The sequence below is a fragment of the Schistocerca americana genome, chromosome 6, assembly GCF_021461395.2.
Source record: "Schistocerca americana isolate TAMUIC-IGC-003095 chromosome 6, iqSchAmer2.1, whole genome shotgun sequence".
In the NCBI taxonomy this organism is placed as follows: Eukaryota; Metazoa; Arthropoda; class Insecta; order Orthoptera; family Acrididae; genus Schistocerca; species Schistocerca americana.
The window spans coordinates 20,500,787-20,520,409 of NC_060124.1; the positions used below are offsets into that span (position 1 = coordinate 20,500,787).

At 38.2% G+C, this 19,623-nt stretch overlaps 1 protein-coding gene across 1 annotated transcript in view; it reads right to left on the reverse strand.

Moving 5' to 3' along the window:
• Positions 1–19,623, reverse strand: part of LOC124619922 (1-phosphatidylinositol 4,5-bisphosphate phosphodiesterase classes I and II) — a 403,835-nt gene that overhangs the window by 257,233 nt on the left and 126,979 nt on the right. The window lies entirely within an intron of this gene.

Consider the following 19,623-nt stretch of genomic DNA (forward strand, 5'->3'; position numbering starts at 1 on the left):
ACATCCGGAGATATTGTAACCTAAAGTTGACACTTGAAACCTCCGATGTTCAGTTGCGTGTTGTAACAAACACGGGCCACGATCGGTGAGCAGCATCTGCAGGGACATGTTTACGATGACGACCGTGTTTACGAGTGTGGCTGTAGTGCACTTTTGTGGTTTGGTCTAGCTGTTGCAGTGTCCGCATGTAGCGCTTGCTGCTATTGTTATTCTGCATTCGTCTTTGCACGCAGACCAACTATAGTACACCGTGTTACCAGACGTCTGTGATAGTGTAGCGTTGTAGGAACTGTGACCATGGTGTATTCGAACTCTGAAAAGGCGGAGATGATACTTATCTATGGCGAGTGTCGATGAAATGCAGCTGAAGCCTGCAGGGTGTATGCAGAACGGTACCCGGACAGAGAGCACGCAATGTGCCACACATTGCAAAACATCTACCGCCAACTGTATGCAACAGGTATGGTCGTAGCACGCAAACGGGTCCGTAACAGGCCCGTCACAGGAGAAGCGGGTGCAGTTTGTGTGTTAGCTGCTGTTGCCATGAACCCACACATGAGTACAGGGGCCCTGAGAGAGCCAGTGGACTGAGTCAAAGTAGTGTCATGCGCATACTGCATCGTCACCGCTTTCACCCGTTTCATGTGTCGCTACATCAGCAATTACATGGTGATGACTTTAATCATCGAGTGCAATTCTGTCAATGGGCATTAACAGAGAATGGGTTGCAGTTCTACCTGTTTACCGATGAAGCGGGTTTCACAAACCACAGGGCAGTGAATCTACGGAACATGCATTACTGGTCCGTTGACAATCCTCGCTGGCTCAGACAGGTAGAGCAACAGCGACCGTGGACTGTAAATGTATGGTGCGGAATCATTGGCGACCACCTCATTGGTCCTCACTTCATTGCAGAGGCCCAAACAGCTGCAACATACATCGCGTTTCTACAGAATGATCAGCCAACGTTGCTCGAAAATGTCCCACTGGAAACGCGTCGACGTATGTGGTATCAGCATGACGGTGCACCTGCACATTCCGAAATTAACACTAGGCTGACCCTTGACAGGATGTTCGACGGGCGTTTCATAGGACGTGGAGGATGCATAAATTGGCCAGCCCGTTCTCCTGATCTTACACCTCTGGACTTCTTTCTGTGGGGTACGTTAAAGGAGAATGTGTACCGTGATGTGCCTACAACCCCAGAGGATATGCAACAACGTATTGTGGCAGCCTGCGGCGACATTACACCAGATGTACTGCGGCGTGTACAACATTCATTACGCCAGAGATTGCAATTGTGTGCAGCAAATGATGGCCACCACATTGAACATCTATTGGCCTGACATGTTGGGACACACTCTATTCCACTCCGTAATTGAAAATGGAAACCACGTGTGTACGTGTACCTCAACCCTCATGGTAATGTACATGTGCGTCAGTCAAAAAGACCAATAAAAAGGTGTTAGCATGTGGACGTAATGTGCTGTTCCAGTCTCTTCTGTACCTAAGGTCCATCACCGTTCCCTTTGGATCCCTACATAATTCGGTGCTCTCCGATACACACGATCGAACAGCGGAGGAGTGGTACTCAAGCGTCAAATATTAGGTTACAATTTCTCCGGATGTAATTAACATTTTACAATGCAACGAACGGTACTGATGGCGTATTTGTTTATATGTTCAGATGTGCTAACAAAGCTAACGGGGTTCCATTTAAAAAAATGTAGGTTAGTGTACAAAACATACTTCCGTGCATTTTTTAATGGTTTGTATTAACCAATTACACTAGCCCCTTTCCTCACGTTCGCTCTGTGGAATCGATTTGTCAGTATTTGATGTGGCTTACGAAATATATCCAGCGGTAATGTTAGGTGACTCACCCTGTATATATTGTGAGGCTACAGTGAGGATGAGCTCCAGCAATTATTCTGATTACACGCTTTTGTTCAATGAACACACTTTTACTCAATGATGAGTTACCCCAAATTATGATGCCATACGAAAGCAGAGAATGAAAATAGGCATGGTAAGCTAATTTACTGAGATGTATATCACCAAAATTTGCAATGACCCTAACAGCATAAGTAGCTGAACTCAAACGTTTCAGCAGATCTTCAGTGTGTTTTTTCCAGTTCAACCCCTCATCAATGAATACACCTAGAAATTTTGAATATTCTACCTTAGCTACCGATTTCTGATCAAAGTCTGTATTTATTTATGGTGTCATTCCATTTACTGTGTGGAACTGTATATACTGTGTTTTGTCAAAGTTTAATGAGAGCCTATTTGCAGAGAACCACTTAATGATTTTCTGAAAAACATCGTTTACAATTTCATCAGTTAATTCTTGTCTGTTGGGTGTGACAGCTATACTTGTATCATCAGCAAAAAGTACCAGCTTTGCATCTTCATGAATATAGAATGGCAAGTCATTAATATATATTAAGAACAGCAGAGGACCCAAGACCAAACCTTGCGGCACCCCATTCTTGATTGTTCCCCATTTTGAGAAATCACCAGTTTTATTTATATATTAGAAGGCTAAGTGGCCCATGAAATGAGCACCAAATGAGTACGGATAAACAATCTGTGACAACAGCATCAGATACACAACATAAATCAATGCACACAAAATGGGCACAGAAATAAATTATGAAAATGAAGAAGAAATGCTTCAACATTCAGACTGTTATTACGCACAATAGGTCAGTGCAATCCAGTCTTGCTTTTTATATCACAGGATGACACTCTGAATTTAGAGAAGGAAGTTTAGGCAACAAATCAGGAATTAATTTGATCTGTAAATGTTAAAGACACACCCATAGAAACAACAGCAAACCAACACCAACAACAATAGTTCAGAAATATGTGCCAACATCGTGAGCTGATGATGAGGAGATAGAGAAAGTGTATGATGATACTGGTTTCAGTTGCCCGAGACTGCACTCGTGTGTGTGAGTTGCATTTGCATGAGTGTGCGTGTGCCTATGTGTGTCTATTGTTGACAAAGGCCATTGGCCGAAAGCATTAAGTGTGAAAATCTTTTTGTTGTGCCTATCTGTGACTCAGCAACTCCGCTATATGGTGAGTGGCAACTTTCCATCTCATAATATTGTCAACTAGTAGAACACATACTCTATGCAAGAATCACAAGAAGAGGATGTATACTTGGAAAAGGCCAGGAGATATGGGAAAATTTCAGTTAGATTACATCATTGTCAAGCAGAGATTCTGAAATCAGACACTGGACTGTACGGTGTAATCAGGATCACATATAGACTCAGATCACAATTTAGTTGTGCAAAGAAGTTGGAGTTGGAAGTACTAAGAAATGAAGAGATATGCTAGAAGTTCACTAACACCATAGATACTGCAATAAGGAATAGTTTGGTAGGCTTTCAGCTGAAGAGGAATGGATATCTCTAACAGGGCCAATCACGGAAGTTGGAAAGAAAAACATGGGTACAAAGCAGATATACTTTGGTTGATTGATAATAGAAGGAAGTATAAAAATGTCCAGGGAAATTCAGGAATACATAAATACAAGTTCCTTATGAATGAAATAAACGGAAGTGCAGGGAACCTAAGGCAAAATGGCTCATGGAAAAGGTGAAGAAATCAAAAAAAGAAATGATTGTCACAAGGACTGGAGCAGCGTATAGAAAAGCCAAAACAACCTTCAGTGAAATGAAAAACAAGTGTGGTAACATTAAGAGTGCAATGTGAATTCCACATTCAAAAGGAGAAGACTTGTCTTACAATATGATAGAAGAAGAAACAGGAGTCAATGTAGAAGAGATAAGGGATTCAGTTTTAAAGTCAGAATTTAAAAGAGCTTTGGAAGACCTAAAATCAAATACTCCATCAGAATTTCTAAAATCATTCGGGTAAGTTGCAACAATACAACTAATCACATTGGTGTGCAGAATGTATGAGTCTTGAACACCATCTGACTTCTGCAAAAATATCATCCACATAATTCCAAAGACTGCAAGAGCTGACAAGTGCAAGAATTACTGCATAATCAGCTTAACAGCTCATGCATCCAAGTTGTAGATATGAATCATATGCAGAAGATTTCGTATCTGTAGTAGAATACTACACATGTACCCTGGATAGCATCTAATTATAGACATAAACTAAATGAACTAGTGCCAACTGGCAGCCAGACAATCATATTGATCTCCTGGCTATTTAAAAGCACATCCTAATCGAAATGGCACAGACTAAACCCATCGCTCATTCTCATGGCCAGCTGACAAGAAAACTGGGACTTTGCCTCAGGATTTGCCAGCTAAATATAGAAGGAATAAGCAGGACTAAGAGTGATGTGCTGAAAAAGGTTCTATGCAGAAGAAAGGAAAAGAAGACAGGATGTGTTGAATGACGATCAGTTTGGCTTTAGGAAAGCTAAAGGAACCAAAGAGGCAGTTCTGATGATGGAAGAGGTTCAAAATTCTGAGGAAAACAGGGGTAAACTATAGACAGAGATTGGTAATATACAACATGTACAAGAGGGGTTGGGTTGTTTGGGAGAAGAGACCAAACTGTGAGGTCATCGGTCTCATCAGATTAGGGAAGGCCAGGGAAGGAAGTCGGCCGTGCCCTTTCAAAGGAACCATCCTGGCATTTGCCTGGAGCAATTTAGGGAAATCACAGAAAACCTAAATCAGGATGGCCGGACATGGGATTGAACCATCGTCCTCCCGAATGCGAGTCCAGTGTGCTGACCAATGCGCCACCTTGCTCGGTAACATGCACAAGAGCCAAGTGGGAACAATAACCATGGAGGACCAAGAATAAAGTGCAGATTAAAAAGGGTGTAAGACAGGAGTGTAGTCTTTCACCCCCTCTGTCCAGTCTATACATCAAAGATGCAATGATGGAAATAAAAAAAATCTTCAGGAGTAGAATTAAAATCCAGTGTGAAAGGATATCAATGGTAAGATTTGCTGGCGGCATTCTTATCCTCAGTGAAAGTGAGGGAGAATTACAGAATCTGCTGAATGGAATGAATAGTCTAATGAGTGTGGAATACAGATTGAGTGTAAATGAAAGAAAGAGGAAAGAAATGAGAAATAACAGAAATGAGAACAGTGAGAAACTTACAATCAGGACTGATGATCATGAAATAGATGAAGTTAAGGAATTCTGCTACCTAGGCTGCAAAATAACCTACGATGGATGGAGCAAGGAGGACATAAAAAACAGACTTGCATTGGCAAAAAGGGTATTCCTGGCCAAGAGAAGTCTACTAATATCAAACATAGACCTTAATCTGAGGAAGAAATTTCCGAGAATTTACATTTGGAACACAGCATTGTATGGTAGTGAAACGTGGATTGTGGGAAAACTGGAACAGAAGAGAATTGCAGCATTTGAGATGTAGTGCCACAGAAGAATGTTGAAAATTAGGAGGATTGATAATGTAAGGAATGAGGAGTTCTCTGTAGAAACAGCGAGGAAAGGAATATATGGAGATCAATGACAAGAAAGAGGGACACGATGGTATGACATCTGTTACATCAGTGAATAACTGCCATGGTACTTGAAGGAGCTGTAGAAGGTAAAAACTGTAGAAACAGACAGAGAATGGAATACATCCACCAAAAACTGAGGACATAGGCTGCAACTGCTCCTCTGAGATGAAGCAGCTAACACAGGAGGGAAGAAGAAGAAGAAGAAGGTAAGTTTGCAAAGATTTATGTAAGTAGAAATTTTAACACCCAAGTTTTTAATTCATTTCAAGTAATTGCATCATAATGTTGTTTTATTGACTAAACAGATACATTTAGAACACATACTGAGTTTGTTTCTATCATGTTATGGCATACATCACATTTTAAACAGTAGTTTACAATAACTTCATAGAAAAAGATAAGAATTTAGATTGTTTTCAACTATGATTAACCAATGGTAGCTTTCCATGAAAATATTTTAAAATATTCAACATGCAATACAATGTGTGAGAATCGTAAGGATAAACATGGTAATTCACTGAAATAATTAGCTACCCAGTGTCTGTACACCAAAGCACAATTTTTACACTGAAATTCTGAGGTACCCAGTTTTGTGACCTTTAATACCAAGAATTAAATTGTTCACTATAGTCTGTCAAAAAGATATAACTAGGCAGGGTAACCTGCACCTGTGCTTATCTTAGGAAATTGATAACAAAAAAGCAAGCTACATGGATTTCAACTATTACCTGTGATCCATCAAACCATAATTAGAAACTAAACCACTTGTGGGTTGCCAAAAGAAAGCAATAAGGATAAACAATAAGCACCATTAGACCCTTGTTATTTCGTGTTGTAGGAAAAATAAATATCTTGCACCCGCTCCCTTTTTTTTTCAGTGCTACTTGTAGGACTGTGTACAATTAGTGATTAAATTAACTGCCTCCTATTCTTCTTCTATTTTTACTGGATGTTTTGCTTTAAGTCTACTGTATTATAAACTGAATTATTATCCATATGCTTGTACAAAACAAATTTAAATTATTCCCTGAACTGTATCTGTTCAGGGTTGTTTAACTCCTCATATGTTGCAATTTCTTATGATTTGGAAGATGTCATTAGGTTTATAAAAGCATGACACTTTTTGACAATGAAAATATGGCTCATGTAAATCATTTGGAAGGTGTCAACTGCTTTACAGAAATATAATACATTTCTTCAGCACAAAAGTAGTTCTACACAAGAATTGGCTTCATCTACATTTAAAATTAGTAACTTGGTCTACTCATCAATCTAAGGGCAGCAAGGAATTGTTAAGCAAAAAGGATTTCGATTTGTTTCTAAAACCAATATCATTTTCAATCAGTATCTGCAATTTAAAATGATGATAGTCACCTAATTCAATGGTTTCAAACTTTACTTCCTTCAATGCAAGAACAAAGTTACATGAGTGGCAGCCACTTTTGTTCCCATTATTATATTTATAAATGTTTCAATCATTTTAAAACTGTGCCCTACCCTTAAAAACACACACACACACACACACACACACACACACATATACATATATGTCTTGTGGGGCTGTTCTCTATACGCCTAGTCTTAGTTTAACAAGTGCCAATTTGAGGTATCAGAATGTGTAGCAAATATTATTCTTGAATCTACACCTGCATCTGCACACTCTGAAAGCCACTGTATATTGATTAAACTTACCGTAACAAATCTAGCGGCTTGCCTCTGTATTGCTTTGATGTCTTAATTTTGATCCAACCTGCTGGGAATCCCAAATACTCGAGCAGTACTAAAGAATGGGTTGCAAAAGTTTTCTATATGTGGTCTCCTTTATGGATGAACCACACTTTCCTAAAACTCTGCCAACAAACTGAAGTCAAGCATTTGTCTTTCCTTCTACAGTCCTTACATGCTCATTCCATTTCATACTGCTTTGCAATGTTACGTCGAGGTATGTACTCAGCCTGACTGTATTAAGTAACAGATTAGTGATCCTATAGTTGAACATTAGGGGATTGTTTTACCTACTCTTTTGCATAAACTTTTTTTTAGTTTGTTGTCATTCATCACACCAATTAGAAATTTTATAGAAGTCATATTGTATCCTAGTACAGTCACTCAATGACAACAGATTCCCGTACACCATAGCATCATCAGCAAACAATTGCAGATTGCTGCTCACTCTGTCTGTAAGATCATTTATGTATATAGAAAAAAGTCTGATTGAAACACTGTATGTGTTAACAGCATTAAGAGAAAAGTTAACCAGCTTAAATCACATTTACAGAGATTTGCCTTAGTTTAATAATAGCTATTTATATCATAGTAAATTTAATGGAAAACTGATTTCTTTTAGAAAGGAAAAGGGACCAGAATTTGTACTATGACATTACAACAGCATCCATAGTAGCAAGAACTTCTAACTATATGGTTCAATTTTTTTTCTGTGCTTAATTTTTGTGTTACAAGAAATGAGAGAGATGAAAGGTGTTGTTCGGTGCAGTCTACACAAAACTTTTTGTTGAAAACTATCCAAGTGAGATGTCAGTTTGCTCATTTTTGGGAAGAGAAACATGTCACCAGCACTAATAACAAAATGGAACTGGAATGGTTGGAAATCATGGAAATTTCATAACCGAGAGCAAAATTTCTTTTAAAAGACACATGCTGAGGAAATACGAGAGAACGACAAGAAGAATTTTGTTGTTATTTTCTAATCCAAAATTCAAGGAGGGAAGAAGGAAAGAGAGGAAAGGGACACAACAGATTGGGAAATTAAAAGAACTCGTATGGGACGAAATCAACATTCTCAAGTGCAATACAATGTGATTCTTAGTAGTAAACTCAAATTAGGGATGCAGCCAATATGTTGACATTGAAATTTTTTACTAAACAATGCTGGGGGAAAATAGAAAAACAGTTCACTTTTTCAGAGATTCCAATTTACTGGAGTTGCAACAGTGCATATGGAATACATGAAATGATTACATTTACAGATAAACAGCACAAGCAGTTCTGAGCTACCAGGTATCAACCCATACTGAAGCACTCGTATTAGTACATGGTGTGGCCTCCATGTGTGGCACATTGATGCTGTGGCATGAGTGGAAGATGTGCTAGACATTAACATGTCTGTAGTCCCATTGGTAATAACTGGCTTGCAACAATTTGTGTTGACATGTCTGGGTCACAAGCCCTCTTATCTGTGCTGTGGTACCTGTACAATGTAACAATAATGCCTTTACAATACGATAATACAATACGGGCATCTGAGTTGCGTGGACATCCAGAACTTCATCTATGTGTGTGAGAATGTTCACGTGACCGCTGATACTGGCAACATCGCACAACTGATACAGCAAGTCCAAGTAGTGTGGCAATTCTCCAAAACAACCATTCCACCACTTGAAACACCACAATTTGGTACCTTTTAAACTCACTCAGTGGCTTTACAAAATGCACCTCTATGGCATGGTTGTATGCTTGCTTCACATGTTTACACCACACTGAGGCTTCCCTATAAGAGTGTAAACACAGGTTGCACTTGGTAGCTATGCCACTATGCTGTCTGTTGGTGGATGATGTTCAAATCATTATCAGTATATCTAATGTCCCCCTAGTGCCACGTGCCATCATTGGAACAAAACTGACATCACATTTCCAGATGTAATAACTTTTTTCTGGAAGTGTAATTTCAGCCTCAGGTCACACAGTTTCATGATCTGTTTTGACTTCTTAGCAAGACATCTTCAAATGATTTGAACATGTACATAGTAAACTAGACAATTACAACTGAACAGGCTGTGAGTGCCTCTCCTGGTCTGTCACAGATACTTTTTGTAACAACTTGGCAATCAGTGAATTAAGTTTCAGCTTTAAAAAAAACAAATACAGTTGTTTTTATCAAACTTTATCACAAACTCAAAACTGGCTTAAACTGTATATCAGCATAAACATTTTGTTGTATAATCTGACCAGTGACTTACTAAGCAACTGCTCCCAAGAAAATATTGCTAGTTATAAAGTATGTCACTGGCAGTATATTTAGTTTGGAAACAGTTTTATGCATGTAACTAATTGTGCTAAAGCCAAAACGGACATTCACAGACAAGACATACTGCCTTAGGGAAACACAATGACCATCTCGAAAATGAATGTTTTGAACACCAAAGTATTAATATCTGTTTTGACTTCTTAGTGAATTATATTCAGCTGTTTTTAATATGTTAACTCAGCTTCAAATATGATGGTTATGTTTAATGCTAACATCCTTTGGTGATAACTAAAGAAATAATCTCAAACATACTTCTGTGGAAGTTGTAGTAATGACTGTAAATGGTGCAAATGGCAAACAGTCCAATACACATAAAGTTCTTAATGGCACATTCTCTACAGTTTTTGGGCGTGTTACTATTTTGGAAGATAGTGGAAAAATTCAAAACAAGAACTGGGGACAGACAAAAGCCTGTACTGGTAATGGGAAGTTGTGGTACAAGAAATGGAAACCAATCACCATTGTCATGAACCTGAATTCAGCTTATAGTGTGTTCTGTGAACAGTGTTGAGAAATGAATGAACAATGTAGCTTTAACTTTTTATAATACGAAATAACTTCTTTGCAAGAATGTGTCAAAAACTGTAATGTACATTAAAGATAAACCAATGAGGTTGTACAGTTTTCATCAGTCTGGCCTTGTATTTGAGGGAACAGAGGCTCCAGGGGATCCAGCCATTCTGGGTACGGTTTTCCACAGTTTCCCAAAATTCCTCAGAAAATGTCACGCAACTTCCTACTATAAAGCCATGGTCATGAACCTGTCCCATCCTTGCAAAACTAGGCCCATAAATATGTAGATGACAGCTTATACAAATTATGTTTGTTGTTCTCAAACTGTAACACCATGCCACATTGAATAATTGACAGGCAAGGGCAAAAGTTAGCATAGTCTACTAGAACAACATCCTCCAAAATTTTTCATCCTGCATCAGTCAATTATAGTGTGATACAAGAAAATCTCAAGTTGGACAACAAAAAGTACACCTAAGAATTAGTACTTTCAGTTTTATTTGCCATTTGTTGCATTTATATGGATATCAGACAAGCAAATTTCTTTCCTTTCTTCCCATCTCAAGTCATCTATGGGACTTTAAACACGAACCTTTGTTCTGTACTTTCCTGAAACTACAAAGACTTTCACAAAAATAAAATGGCTATAAAGCTAATTAGTTTTCTGCTTCAGAGTTTTTCTGACCTCGATTTTCATCTTCATACAGTATGCCATATGGTTTGGGTGCAACAGTTTTGTGAAGCAGTGGTACATTGCATTTTCAATTCAACTATTAAGGGCCCATTACAGTTCTATCATCAAACATTGTATTCTTTAACAAGAATTATTCCCAAAATAACTGAGCCGAAACATTATTTCCAATTAGATCACATAAAAAGTATCCTGCACAAATATGTGATCAACAGTGAGGAGAGAGGATACTGATGTACAAGTTATAGCATAAGTAATAAAATGATAACACGAAAGTGCTTTTATTTGTAGAGACTAGTCACTTTTAAAGCAAACACTGTGTAGTGATTAGACATTGTTGATGATTTTTTACTGAGGTGATTCTATTACATTGTCCTTGGCTTTGTGGCGCACTATAGACAGAATGGCTGAAACTTCATGTTGCATTACTTCCCTTAGTCAGTGAGTAGTTTCAGGATGACAAGCAAAGTGCATGAGAGAGAAAGAGAGAGAGAGAGAGAGAGAGAGAGAGAGAGAGAGTCACAATTCTCCTGATCAGGTGAGGTGGGTGTGACTGACTTATTTTACTCTTCCAAGAAAGCAAATGACTGAGGAGAACTTTTCTTAGAACTGAGAGGGAATAAGTGTGGGATTCAGTTACGATGTATTGAAACTGCACAGTGTCATCCAACCCATTGAACTCAATCTACTGAACTCTGTGGTATGTCATAACAGGGATCCAAAGTCAGTTTTACTAGCAAGCACATTCTTACTTGGAAAAATACATATCCATGTACAGAAATTAAAATGAATACACCAGTGAGACACAGACCATGTAACAGATATATGATAATGTTCACAATGCTTACCTGCACTTAATACAGAAAATGTTATTTGTTTATAGTGCCCCTCAGTCTGTAGAGTGCCCCTCTGTCTTGTTATTTATAATGCACAGCAGAAGCCCCTCCCCTTGTCCTCTCTCATATCTGCCTTCTCATGAATACACTACCTTTTTTTTATTTGATTATTCCTTCTCTATTTTCTCAATTAACAATATGATAGTCATACCATAACAAGTAAATTATTTCTACCATGTCTATGTAATATGCACACACAATGTGGCTTGCAAGCTGCATGCAGCTCTTGTGTGAATTTAATGTGGTTTTTCTCAACTATATGTGGCTGTACACGCACAACCTTGTCTTCTTGTATGCATCAGTTAGTAGTCACTCTATAAGTGAATAATAATAAAAGTGAGTGTGGCTTCAGCTGTCAGAAGCTGCAGACACGTGTGTGTGTGAGTTGCGTTTGCGTGCACGCGTGCATGCATGTGTGTCTGTCGTCTATTTTTGACAAAGGCCTTGATGGCCAAGAACTTATACTGTGACAGTCTTTTTGTTGTGCCTATCTGCGACTCAGCATCTCTGCTATATGATGAGTAGCAACTTTCCTTTTCATATTATTGTTACATTCCACCCTGGATTTTCCATTGCGTGATATAAGTGAATAATGTAATTCTTACTCTCCATGCAGGAAAAAATGTTAATGTGAAACTGTGTTTATTGTTGGTGCCCTAACCATTACAATGCTATCTAAGACACACAAATATCAGGATAAAGTGCTGAGTAAGGAAAGCAATAAGATTTTGTTTTTATGTAGAGAGACAGTAAAGCAACGTGTCCCATGTGTAAAATGGTCTTGTCACAATTGAATGTCAGTAATCTGAAACTTTGTCCAAGACACTAAGCAGACTGGTTTCAGTGTAGACTTTGCTACTTGTTCTCTGTAAGGACAGCTAAACTGACATAACTAAAGGAAAAACTTCAAAGTCACAGTAGAAATATGTACATGTTTATACAGGAAGCAGATTTAACGATTGCAGCTGGTTTTGTCTTGACTGTTAATATTGCAAAATAAAAGAAAGAAGTAAAATACCCACTGACAAAGGTATGTGCCATTACACTGATCTCAATTTTTGAGACCATTTGTGTATGTGAAGCACCGTAGTCAATACTCGTGGTCATAAATGTAAATGTTGGTCTGAACAAACTGACAAATATTTAAGTGCACTTGTGTGAACTGCCCTCACCAATTATCAGGCTTCAAACAGCACACAACAAAGATGAGTATGTGAATATGTACATCACAAAAGTAATTTCTTATTTCTTGTTGTGTACTGAAATTCTGTTCAAGGATGTTAGTTTTAAAATAAACATTTCAAAAAATATTTTTTCTTTACAGAAATAAAAATATTTATTCATAAATGTTAACTATTTGCCTTTATGCAATAGGGTTCTTGTAGAATTGTTTCCATAAGTTTGCAGCTGCCAACAGGTAAGGTTAGTGACACCCTTTCTATACATTCAGAGTAACCAATTAGTCAGTAAAAAGTGAAGCACAACATTTTAATGTATGTAAGTGAACAAACACAATTTTTATATGTTTCATAAGGGTGGAGTGTGTGAGTTTTTTCTTTCTTTCCCTATTTTTATGCTGTAAGTACAACAAGTGTGAATACTCAGAACACTTACAAAACCACAAAGAAAATATGTACAAATATTTCTACTTCTAATTGATGTATTTACCATACAATATAATATCATAAGAACAGATAAAAATGGTGTAATTTGTTGTAAAGGCTGCACAAGATTTTCTTCATGGTCATCTGTAAACCTTGCTTCTGTAAGGGCTCATATTTCAATACAAATGTCCATTACGAGTGAATATTATTCCTCCTATTGAAATTGTTTAATGTGTTTTGGATGTGTGTGGCTTCTCTTTACAAACAAAGTAGAAATTTAGTCACGACAGCTATAGTTTTGTTCTGCAGGAAATTAAATTACACTGAAACCATTGTATCAATATATAAGAAGGAACGTTGCTACTCACCATACAGCAGAGATGCTGAGTCGCAGATAGGCACAACAAAAAGACTCTTCACAATTAAAACATTCAGCCATTAAGGCCTACATCAACAATAGACACACATAAGCGCACGCGACCCCCCCCCCCCCCCCACACAAACACACATACAACTGCAGTCTCAGCAACTGAAACCATACTGCTAGCCGCAGCACAAGTGCGTGATGGGAGTGGTGACTGGGTGGGGGCAAGGAGGAACCTGGAGCAAGAAGGGGGAAGGGATAATATGGTGGAGGGTGGTGGTGGACAGTGAAGTGCTGCAGGTTAGATGGAGGGGTGGGATGGGGGGGGGGGAGAAGTAGTGAAAAAAATGAGAAATAAAAAGAATGGGTGTGATTGTGGAATGACGGCTTTGTAGTGCTGGAATGGGAACAGGGAAGGGGCTGGGTAGGTGAGGACAGTGACTAACGAAGAAGGTTGATGCAAGGAGGATTACGAGAATGTAGGATGTATTGCAGGGAAAGTTCACACCTGTGCAATTCGGGAAAGCACAGGCTGTGAAGCAGTCACTGAAATGAAGGATATCATGTTTGGCAACGTGTACAGCAGCAGGGTGGTCTACTTGTTACATGGCCACACTTTGTCAGTGGCTATTCATGTGGGCAGACAACTTGTTGGTTGTCGTGCCTACACAGAATGCAGCACAATGGGTGTAGCTTAGCTTGTAGACCACATGACTGGTTTCACAGGTAGCCCTGCCTTTGATGGGATAGGTGATGTTAGTGACCGGACTAGAGTAGGTGGTGGTGGGATGATGTATGGGACAGGTCTTGCATCTAGGTCTACTACAGGGGTATGAGTCATGAGTGGGAGCAGGGGTTGTGTAAGGATGGACAAGTATATTGGGTGGATTCGGTGGTCGGCGGAATACCACTGTGGGAGGGATGGGAAGGATAGTGGGCATGACACGTCATGGCCATTGTCGATCAGATGGCACTCAGGAAGCCTGTCAGAACACCCTCCAGTTTGACTCTGTAGGCAGTAATTGTGCTGAGTTTAGAAGTGAACAGTGTTTGCAACATTCTCTTTGGGGTACTCCGCTGAAGAGTATGTACTCTTGAACAACTTCAGCCATTTGAATGGGGTCGCACTGCAGATCTGCAGGAAGCTGGATGAATGTATCAACAGACTGTTGCACATGTTGGGCACAGTGTATCAGTGGTGTGTTGCTACTTTCTTTAGTGGTCTGTGAAATATTCCCACATCCACAGGCAGGTTCTTGACATCCACATAGTACACACACACTTCACAGCTGATGCACTGTGCGAGCAGTAACTGCTGGCTGAGAATGGTCCAGGGAAGAAATCTGGGCACATGTACCTGCTGTGTAACTAAGGGCCATTGGGAACAGTCTGCTTGAGCAGGACTAAGATCATGTTTGCCTCTGGCCATGCAAAGCAACACAGCCAAGCATGGCTACCCTGGTGCCATGAAAGCGTTGACTGGAGAACGGACTGGCACTATGTTGTCTTCAAAGATGACATGAAGTATGCGAGTGATGGCCATACATTTGTATAGTGTAGACCTGGTGAACAACCTATACCAGAGCACATTTGTCCGTGACACACAGATTCCAATCCATGCTTCATGGTGTGAGAGATCATCAGTCACAGCTAGCAATCACATTTGGTGTTTCTTTGACAGGATGTGCTTATTCAGCAGGACAGTGCACAACCACATACAGCTGCTGTGGTTGCAATGTGCTCTTCATAGTGTACAATACCTTTTTTGGAGGAAAACATGCCAGTATTCTTTTCGAGACACTATATCTACTGTATTCTTCTAAACTTCAAACCTTAGGTATGTACCTGCTGTGATAGCCATCTCCTCCTCAGTCTTCCTCGACTTCCCCTGCAGGTATGTATCGTAACATTTTGAGAGGCAGACGCTGATTACGTATTCTGTTAATGTTGTTACTATATTTCGTATTATAGATTTTATTTCCTAATCTGTATATGTTCAATTACTTTCTAATTCTGTCTAACCTACTACATTCTTTCATCATTCTATGAAATCTCACTACTAAATTCTTGTTGTTATTTACAACACAACTCACTTCCATTAAACAATTTAACAGCCTGATCTTCTAAAATTTCACTCACATCTATGAATTCTGCTAGTTTCTTCTCGACATCATTAACCGTAACTCACATGTAATGTGATGACTCAGGTAATAGAAACATCTAATATGTCCTAATAGTTTATAAGCAACAACTGTTTTAGCTCTCACATGGCCCTTTCCTGTAAAAACAATAATTTTTGTTTCCCCTGTTGATATATCTAGGTTATATTCTTCACATATACTGTACAATAAGCAAATTCCTTTTGTAGATCATCCTTTTGTTATGATATAAGAGCACTTGTGGATTCCAATATGACACAAACATTTCGATTTAACGCTATATCTGTGGTCCATGTTTCAATTTCACTTCAAATTTGGCCTCATGAGGTTCAAGGTTGAACTAGTGTGCCTGCCCCAATTCAGGTTTTGAATTCTCATATTGTGTTGTCCAGTCATATTAAAATTTATGAGTAATACATTACGTTCTTGTGTAACTTCTTTCTTGTTCGATACATGCTGTGATAAGCAATCACTTACAGATAAGAAGATGTAAATGATTTACAGAGTACCTTTTGAATACAACTGGTAACTATTCATACAGGTTTTCATTTCTGACAGAATGACAAAGCTGCGTCTCGGTTCAGCTGTATTCTCTCTTGGTTCCGTGTAGTGAATTTAAATCTACTGTCTAGATGGTTCATTTTTCCCTTGTGCCTATCTGTCAGTCTTTTAAGAACTTTACTTAATATATCACACTAGATATTGTAGCATGCAGCTGACAGTGATTTTCCTGTTATATCTACAATTTAAATTTACTATTCTTTTTAATAAGTTGCTTCAAGAAATGATTCAAATCTCTCAAGAAATATGAGGTGCAACACAAATATTACCAGAATATATGTGCAGCTTGTGAAGTCTATTTAGTATGAAGAAATGGCACCAGGTAGTATCTCATACATCTTTTTTGCCGCAGTGCCTCAAGTGGCTTTGAGCCAAACGGTCACATTTAGTTTTTACACACATTTCCCTTTGTCGTGTGTTGTGTGTCTTGAGAAATTGATGAAGGCAGATGTCCAGGAGCAACGTGTGTGCATAAACTTTTGTTTCAGATTTTGAAAAACTGCTGCAGAAACACAGAACATGTTGAGCCAAGTATTTGGAGAAATGACTCAGTTTTCAGTCTAAATTTGACTGGTTTAAACATTTTCAAGAGGGCAGAACATCGCCTGATGATGATTCCTATTCAGGAGAGCCATCTACTAGCATTACACCTGAAGATGTTGCTGATGTTCAAAATACGGTGCTGGAAGATCATAGGAATCATAGGACAGTCTTCTGGGACAAGTCAGAAGATTGTGCCCAATGAATTGCACATGCTATGACTAGCTGCAAAGTTTGTGAAGCGAATTCTCAGCAATGAGCAGAAACAGCAACACATACAAGTCTGCAGAGAACTTAAAGGAAGGCTTGAAAGTGAATCGGACTTTCTTTTGAAAGTTATTACTGGTATGAAAGCTGGATTTTGGTACAATCCTGAAACCAAGCCGCGGTCATCACATGATAGTGTCCATCGCCACCTTGTTGCAAGAAAGCCCAGTAAGTGAAGAGTAATGTGAATGCCATGCTCATCTGATTCTACGACATGCAAAGAATTGTCCACAAGGAGTTTGTCCTCCTTTGCCAGTCTGTTAGGGCAGTTCTATAGTGATTTCCTCAGGCAGTTGGGGAAGGAAGTAAGAATAAAGCATCCAGAAAAGAGATGCAGAGGCAGTTGTTTCCTCCATAATGACAATGCAAGATCCCACACTGCACTGACCATCCATCAGTTTCTGTCAAAAAATAAAATGACATTTTCACCTGACCTGGTACCGAGTGACACTTTTTATTCTCCAGAATGAAACTCAAGTTAAAAAGACATAGATTTCACACAGTTAAGGAGATTCAAGTAGAACCACAAGTGGTACTAAACTGTCTCCAGAAAACGCATTCCATGGAGATTTTAGTTCATGGAAAAACTGCTGGGAGCAGTGTACACAGATCCAAGGGAACTGCTTGGAAAGTGATGGGAATGATAAGATCTGTATGAAGTACAACTGGTGTATTTTAGGAACTTTTGGGTAGCACCTTGTAGATTAAATGTAATATTGGTATCTGGTTCTTTTTAATTTACTTCTGAATTGTTTACAAAATAATGTATCCTTGTGTTTATTATAAACCTGAATGATTTTCATCAGTATTTGTTAGCTGTACCTGAACAGAATGTTCATCATGATTAGAGAATGTATTTAATGCAGGTTACATATCTGCTTGGTTTATTTTGTAATAGAAAAGTTATTTAAGTTACTGTATAACAGCCACAAAATTGTGTGTATCTCATTTTGACTAGCTTATGTCTGAGCTGTGTGATGTATAGTCACCTCCTAGCCATGAGAGGTTAACTAAGCAAGACTGTATAAAATAACCAAATGGTAACCTGATGATGGATACAAAAAAAACCCAAAGCACACCGTAACTGAACAATTAGATTTTAATGACACACTGTGTTGTACTTATTTATTTTCAGTAAAAATATTTAACTTCTGAAGTGTCAAGGGACCATAAATGATGTGTAAAAAATCATTGATGGTTACAATGCATGTTTTTATAAGATTTGTGTAAAAAGCTTCTTCAGAGGTTCCTACAGTCTGTGGACAGCAATGTTTTTGAAGTGCTATTGACTGTTGTAAGATTTCTGTCCAAAAGCTCTGTAGAATTATTAGCATTCTGTTCCATTTTTTTATCAGCAACATTTAGTTTATGGATTGTACACAAATTATTATATTGTTGTGCTTATTGAGAGATTTCTTTACTTTAAATCCATAAAACTCAATGTCAAGTCACGCTTTCCAGAATGTGCAGCTGAGAACACATGCAACTTTCTTCAATCTTTAAATAAAAGGACAAAACTGCACTGGAAAAATTCTTAAGAAATGCAGTGCAGCAATAGTATTTAATAATCCACCACGAAATATTGGTTTTTACAGGACTGATCTAGTTGTAACAGAGGGACAACAATAATAGTGTCCATAGAGGTCTAACCACAAAATGAACTTTCAAGGAAATAATAAATTTTGTATAACTGAATGTCATATAACAAATGTACCAAAATTTATAAAATTTTCTATAACATATAACCTGATTATGGCTGTATAGCTGAAATAGGCCTATAGTTCAAATAAAAAAATAATGTCTATAGCACCATAATGGGTCATACAAAATTTATTATGTCTTTGAAAGACATTTATTATGCAGCAGGCCCAGATGATTACAAAATGAACTGTTCTATGAAATTTTGGGAACACTGTTGAATGTCAGTAACTTCATATCACAGCTTTCCATAGCAGTAAGTTCTCCTGAAATTTCACAGGATGTTCTACAGGCTGGGAAAATTTTAAATATCAGAAAATGAAAGCTTATTTAGACCAATTCAATAAGTCTGCCACAGTCACTCAAATATGAAAACTGAATAAATTACTAGTAACTTTAACCCTAAATTGTTCAGAGAATTCAGAAACATGTAAAAACACTACCACAATATCAACTGGAATGAAGAAAGGAAATAATAATGCTCTATAAAATATGGATAACAGTACTAAAAAGCAGGTACATGCAGCAGTCCAGCAGTCTACTATTGGGACATAATTAAAGCAAATAAAAAAGCAAACCATGATGTTGCAAGTAACAATTGTAGCACTAAGTGTGTGCCTGGAAAGTTGAATTTGGAATATGCTGGAAAATGTGGAAGCAAAACATAAGGAAGCAGTATGTTATTCTGGTCTGTGCAAAGTACAAATAATATTTCTTTTCTTTTGAAAAAAACTTTACTGACATGCAAAATGTAAATAAGCATTTCTGCACAAAATTTCAGGCATGAACTCAACCCCAACAT